General features: G+C 40.9%; 1 long non-coding RNA gene across 2 annotated transcripts; it reads left to right on the top strand.

The window, feature by feature from the left end:
- Window positions 1-6873: 6873 nt before the first annotated feature.
- On the top strand, window positions 6874-7667 carry LOC121768397. Of its 2 annotated transcripts, none has more exons than XR_006043365.1 (2): window positions 6874-6935; window positions 7071-7667. It is a non-coding gene; the product is annotated as an uncharacterized LOC121768397 (long non-coding RNA). The 2 variants fall into 2 exon arrangements; XR_006043364.1 differs by lacking the exon at window positions 6874-6935 and adding an exon at window positions 6939-6997.

Below are 7667 nucleotides of genomic sequence, written 5' to 3' on the forward strand. Positions count from 1 at the left end.
TAGTGTTTACTACATGCCATTCTCTTCGTCTTCGAAAAAGCTTCGCGTGGATATCTCGCATGTCTCAATCGGAGTTATGTGGAGAAAGTTATGACAATTCTACGAACGTTGCGCAGTGCAGTCAAAACTGGCGGGAATTTATGCGGAAATTCACGGAAGAAAATAAATTATCATATTGTGAAGCCAAATCTCTCCTATTTCTTGTAGGGCACGAAAATCATTAAAAATAAACCTTTCTCCGCCTATAAATACCCAAACCTAATTCATAATCTCTATCTTAGAGCCTCCAATCCTATTCCCTCTCTACACTTTCTTCCATTCCATATTCCATACATAATTCATCCATCTTACATCGAAGCGGAGCTCTGCAGATCCAGGCAAGAGAAGACTGAAGATTGAACATTCAACCTTGGGTTTATCAATTTCTTTCATGTCTAGTACTTTTATTATTGATTTTACTACTTGTCTATGAGTAGTTAAACATACTTTGTAGATTTTTTTTGGTGAAAACTATTACACATGTGTTTTGATTTATTGAATTGAACCTTTTTTCCTAGCTTGTGATTATTTTTCTTGTTCTTATGCTTTTATTGTTCTTTTGTCTGACCAACTTGAGAACTATGTTCGTTTAACTAGATTAATCGAGAGATATCTAGTTTTACGTGGTAAAAGGAACGAGTACAACACATAGGTTAATCTGCACTCGAGAGAGGGGACCCTTTGTGAGGGCTTGAGTCTTAGGAACTTAAGGAGTTAGAATATAATCTATTGGAAGTAGACTTTGATAGTTAAAGTCTAATCTACTGAATAGGTGCACTCGAGAGAGGGCTTATTCTAGAATCGCGACTTTCCTAATAATTCTGGAGACACATAAAGGTAAAGGTTCTATAAGAATAATCATCACTATATTATAGTAGTTGGATTCTAAAACTCTACATTCTTTTGTCTGCTTTGTATTATTTTATTTTTATGCTTTCTGTTTTTTTTGTTTGTCTAGTTTATAAAATTCAAAATCAAAAACTCCGTGTCTCTAAATAGTATATGACGCTTAGTATATGATAGTCAGTTGCAATCTTATTCCATGTGTCTGATATCCCGGTACTGACCTTTAGCTATACTAGTTCTACCCTGTAAACTTGTAAGTATTTTTAGTGCTAATAAATAGTGCATCAACCTTTGGTCCCGACTTTATTACTTTTATGTTGGATGATGAGTCAAAGTCACTAGCAAAAGCTCTGTCTGGCCTAGATGTGCCATTCTGGCTAGAAGCGATCAATAGTGAAATTGAATCGATCATGAGAAATAACACATGGGTGTTAGTGGACTTGCCAGAAGGTTGTAAGCCTTTAGGGTGCAAGTGGATCCTGAGAAGGAAGTATAAAGCTGATGGTACTATTGATAAGTACAAAGCTCGCTTAGTTGTGAAAGGCTTTAAGCAGAAAGAAGGTTATGACTTCTTTGATACCTATTCACCGGTTACGTGAATCACTTCTATTCGGATGCTTCTTGCGATTGTTGCATTGCACAATCTGGAGATTCATCAAATGGGAGTGAAAACTGCATTTCTGAACGGTGAAATGGAAGAAGAGATATATATGGAGCAACCTGAAGGGTTTGTTGTACCTGACCAAGAAAGGAAGGTACACAAACTAGTGAGGTCTCTATACGGATTAAAGCAAGCGCCATTGAAATGTCACTTGAAGTTTGACAAAGTGATGTTGTCAAATGGATTCACTATCAACGAGTGTGATAAGTGTGTTTACATTAAAAACACAAATAATGGGTTTGTTATTGTGTGTCTCTACTCTCTATGTAGACGATATGTTGATTATGGGCAGTAATAGTCGTATTATCAACGAGACGAAAAATCTGTTGAAAAGAAATTTCGACATGAAAGATATGGGTCTAGCTGATGTGATTCTTGGAATCAAGATTGTAAGAGATCACGAGGAAATTACTTTGACACGGTCTCATTACGCTGAGAAAGTGCTCAAGAAGTTCCGCTCATTTGAATGTGAGCCAGCTAAGACTCCATTGGACCCAAATGTGCATTTAAGCGCGCACACAGGTGAGCCTATTGCTCAAGAAGAATATGCAAGGATCATAGGGAGTTTAATGTTTATCACAAACCTGATCTTGCATGTTCAGTGAACAAGCTGAGCCGATTTACGAGCAATCCAAATAATGAACATTGGAAAGCTCTTCGTAGGCTTTTGAGATACTTAAAGTATACTCTCAACTTTGGGATGCATTACACCAGATATCCCCAAGTACTTGAAAGATACTGTGACGCAAATTAGATTTCTGATTCGAAAGACTCATTTTCAACGAGTGGATATGTGTTCACTGTGGGGGGTGGTGTTGTCTCGTGGAAGTCAACGTATAGCTCGATCCATAATGGAATCTGAATTTATCGTTTTAGATAAAGGAGGGGAAGAATCCGAGTGGCTTAGAAACTTCATAGAAGACATTCCATTTTGGAAGAAGCCAATGCCCACTGTGGTGATACACTATGATAACCAAGCGGCTATAGGAAGAGCACATAATAGTTTGTATAACGGAAAGTCTCGACATATACGTAGAAGGCACAATACCGTGAGGCAATTGATCACGAGTGGTGTTATCTCAGTTGACTATGTAAAGTCAAAAGATAACTTAGCGGATCCATTAACCAAAGGGTTATGTCGTGATCAAATGCTTAAGCTGCTAGAAGGAATGGGGTTGAAAAACCACATCTAAAAGATGATTATAGTGGTAACCCAACCATACGATTGGAGATCTCATGGGTTTGGTTCAATGGGAAAAAACGAAGCTATATGAATCTAGTCGTAACACTCAGAAGATTTTACTCTTAGCCCATTCCTTAGAAAACATTGAGTGTTGTAACTTGCATGTGGTAAGAGGTTAAGTCTTTTACTTTTAATGCTTCTTGGAAATCTCTAGGAAGTAGAGTATAGCAGGATACTCGAAAAAGAATCCCCTATGTAAGTGAGAAGTGAGGGCCGTTTCAAAATGTGTAAAATCACTTATGAATCCAAAATGGTGTTCCATGGCTCGAAAAGGACACAAACGTGAGAACTGATGAGTTTGTAAATAATATTGTGTCAATAACATTGTCTCGGTATACACCAAGGAGGAATGGTTTATGGCATCACGTCCACGAGGCCGCCGATATGCCCGATCATATTGACTATGGAAGGTTCAAAGCCCCAAACTACCATTTCAAATGCAATATTATATCTTGAGAATTGAGGCTAGTATTTGCATACTTGCATATGCATTCCTCCGATGGAGGTGTGACTAATATGTTGGTTTGAGCTTGTGAAGCTCTAACCAATGTGGGGGATTGTTGGAGTGATCAAATTGGAAACTACTTGGAATTAGTAAAGTCCAAAATGATCACTTAAAGGATCAAGTTGGTGATCAAATTGGAAGCAACTTGAAAGAGGTAAAATCCAAAATGATCACTTAAGTCTTAAGGATCAATTTGGAAGCTACTTGGAACAAGCAAGATCCAAAATGATCACTATAATATCATTTTGGATAACAACTTGCTAGAAGAAAATTCCAAAATGATCACCACTCCATCATTCCTAAGCCTGTATATATGTGTGGAGGTTAAAGGAGAAATTCATAATATCAACATCAGAAGCTCTCCTTTCACTCTCTAAACTAATTCTCTCATTCACATATAGCCGCTTTAGGAGTATCGTCTCCTCATTTTCTCGAAACTCCGAAAGGTCACCGGTGCCTAGTGAGTTTGAGGTACTTCTACTCACTAGGACGAAGTCGTTTTATCGTTGGGGACACTACGTCAATCCATGAGCACTGGCCGGGGCGTAATTTATCTTGCGGAAAAAGGACCTTCCTCGACTCGACTTATAGTTAGTACAGTTACTTTCTATTTTTGTTGTAATTTCCATTTCACTTGTATTTGTATTACTCTCCGGTTGTAATAGTTAGAGTACGCCTATAAACGACTTGAGAATTTTTCCATTGTTATTCAAGAGAACTTACTTATTCTAGCCATGGTAGTAAAAGTGACGGCCAAAATAACAGAAATCATATGGCTGGAAATGAAATACTAGTATAAGCTTTGAGATATTATTATTTTTTAATATTTAATATTAGGTGTTATAAGAGCATCCACTACGCGTCCCGCGACCGTCCCGCGTTTCGTTCCGGAGGGACGGAACCGCCGCGGGACGCGTTGCAGCGAGGCGTTCCGTCCACAGCCCGTCTCCATGCCGTCCCGTAGCCCGCGACCACGCGACGCGGGACGCGACGTCTCGCCACGCGCCGAGGCGACGTGGCGAGCTCCCAGGGCATGCGTGACGCCCACTCGCCGGCCCGCGAGTGGGCGTCGTCACGCTGACGCAATAATTCATTTTTTAAAAAAAATGAATTTTAAAAAAAATATTTTTTATTTATTAAAATTGTTTTTTATATTTAAAAACAATTTTTACAAATAAATGAATACAATAAATTTGTATTAAACCTTATATATTTTATGCTCTTGAGAATTTATGAAACTCATTCTTGGTTGTCTCTCTTTTATAGAGACATCCTTGAATGTTTTATGTTCCACTTTCGATGTGGGACAAACTCATTCTTTGTTGTCTCTGTTTTATAGAGACATCCTTGAATGTTTTATTTTCCACTTTCGATGTGGAACAAACTCATTATTGGTTGTCTCTGTTTTATAGAGACATCCTTGAATGTTTATGTTCCACTTTCGACATGGTTGTTTTATAGAGACATCCTTGAATGTTTTATGTTCCACTTTCGATGTGGGACAAACTCATTATTGGTTGTCTCTCTTTTATAGAGACATCCTTGAATGTTTTATGTTCCACTTTCGATGTGGGACAAACTCATTCTTGGTTGTCTCTCTTTTATAGAGACATCCTTGAATGTTTTATGTTCCACTTTCGATGTGGGACAAACTCATTCCTGCTTGTCTCTGTTTTATAGAGACATCCTTGAATGTTTTATTTTCAACTTTCGATGTGAGGCATACTCATTCTTGGTTGTCTCTCTTTTATAGAGACATCCTTGAATGTTTTATGTTCCACTCTCAATGAGAGACAAACTCATTCTTGGTTGTCTCTATAAAATTGTATTTTAAATTATGTCATTTTTATTTTTTTAGGATTTTAATTATGTTTTTTTTCTATTTTTTGAATTTTAAGTTGTAATGTTATTTTATTTTAATGAAATGTTGTTTTTATTAATTAAATATGTTGGAGAAAAAAAATAAAAAAATGAAATTGAATGAATAGTAATTTAAGGGACAGAGCGTAGCAGGTTTCGTCCCTTAGTTAAGAGATGGAGTAAAAAAGTACAATGTAACCCTCAAATAGTAGTTTAAGGAACGGTTAAGGGACGAGAGACAGCGTAGTGGATGGCGTAAAGAATGAGCGGGGTAAACTGGAGTGCCCATAAACGTTGGAAATCTGCCTCGGATCGACCGAAGAAATCAACGGTTCAGATCGCCCCACAGTATCCCCAAATATTATTAATAACTAGAATATTCGTCCCAATTTCATCAAAACAGAAAACACACACACCACACACACGCAGCGTGTAAAACACAGAGGGAAATGTCAGGTTGGACGGAGGCGACGGTTTCGCGGTTGCTGGACGTGAGTTTCTCGCTGCCAACGTCGCTTTTCCGGTGGCCGAGGCTCCTCACTTCCTACCTCACGCCGCCGCCGAGGTGGAGCAGCAGCATCGCCAGCCTCACTTTCATCAGCGCGCGCATCCGCCTCCCCGACGTGGACGACGTCGTCTGGTCTGTCATCTCCGCCATGGAATCGGTGGCGCTGGTCTCCTTCCTCTGCTTCTTCTTCGTCTTCTGCGGCTGCACTCTGTGAATCGGAAATTAATTAATAGTAGTCAGTATGTGGCGTCTTCTACTGTACACTATGTTCGTGCCTCAGTTTTGTGGCTGCACAATCTCCACACTCTCGGTGGAGAAACGGCGGTTGGAATTTTGATGATGACGGCGCGTGATGTTAACGCGTGGTTTCTTCTCCCCTTTTTGGGGTTTTCTGTTTAAAATTTTAGAGAGTGGCAGCCAATGATGGCCTGCCTCGTGACTGCTGTTGACTGTCCCAGGCCGAGGGCAGTTTTGTCAATGTATAAGCATAAGTTAACTAATCACGTTTACTTTTCTTATGTCAGTAATTTCCATTTTTACCAAGCCACTCATGACTCATTAAAGCATCTCCAGTGGTGGCGAGCGGATCGGCTAGCCGATTTTCGGCGTTGGCCGGTCCGCTCCCCGAATCATTGGAACCAGCGAGCGCCATTTCGGCGAAAAAATCGGTGACCCGACGCCGATTTTCGGGCGCTGGCCGATCCGCTCGCCGGTCGGCTGACCGCCATTGCAGGCTCCTGATCGGCCAGCTCAATTTTTTATTTTTAATTTTTCAAAACACTATATATATACGTGATTTGCACGTCATTTTCATTCGCACCATTTATTTTAACGAGTTTTCTCTTCATCTTAATTTCTGTACAAGAGCAACAACGTGAAATGAGTAACGCGCTGGTAGTAGTGGTGGTAGTGGTGGGGATGCTGCGGAGTACGAATGGCAAATGAACGAAGAGTTGGAGGCCTAGGTGGCTTGTCTTCGTGAAGACGATCAGATGCGCATCACATGAGAGGAAGGCCTACTTTGCGGAAGGCCAGGAGTCGGCGCGCAAGGACGTGGAGCGCGCATTTGGTGTGCTTCAGTCTCAATGGGCGGCAATTAGGGGTCCAACGCGTTTGTGGCATGTCGACTGCATTGCTGATATAATGGACGCCTGTATTATCCTGCACAACATGATTGTCGAAGATGAAGATGTACAATGACTAGTTGGGCCAATGACGATGCTAATGAAGCCGGCCCAAGCCACGGCGTGGCCGCCCCCAACGTACGAAGGAGGTACCTCACGATGAAGTCGGCCGCCTCAAGGCACATGCCGACATGCTGATGTGAATCAAATTGTACATTTTTATTCCCCTAACTTTACATGATTTATATAGTTTGATGCTTGCAAAAATATGTTTTATGGTGTAGGAATGAAGCTCGGATGGCGAAAAGGTTGTGCAAATGGCGTCGTGAGTTCAGAAAGCTCGAAAAATGAGTCACCCGGCCGGGTGAATTTGTGGGGTTGAAAACCCACCCAGCCGGGTCATTTTTGAAGGTAACTCGGAGTCCAGATTTATCGCCCGGTCAGGCGATGTCATCTTTCGGAACGCCCGGTCGGGCGTTTCCCCGCGAGCCATCCAGAAGCCTTTGGCCCGGTCGGGCGATTCCCTCTTCTAATTTCGCCCGGTCGGGCGTTTTGGAGTTTCAACTGCAAAATGGCAGTTCTGGCGGCAGTTTTGAGGATTAAAAACGAGAAAAATCAGAGCAGAAAGGGGGAGGACTCCTGGGGACGATTGGGACAGAGATTGGAGAGAAAGAAGAGAGGAAGAAGAAGAGAAGAGGAAGGAAGGGAGATCTAATCTTCATCATCTCGGAGGAGATTTACTACTATCTACACATTGAGTTCTATGGTTCTTCTCGTTTGGTTGTGGATGTGTAACTAAACTCTTCCGTTGCTCCTAATTAGTGAAAGATGTGAATTACTTTAGGATTCTATGTATTAATATTATTCTATGATCTTTTCTA

The sequence above is a fragment of the Salvia splendens genome, chromosome 2 (assembly GCF_004379255.2).
Source record: "Salvia splendens isolate huo1 chromosome 2, SspV2, whole genome shotgun sequence".
NCBI lineage: Eukaryota > Viridiplantae > Streptophyta > Magnoliopsida > Lamiales > Lamiaceae > Salvia > Salvia splendens.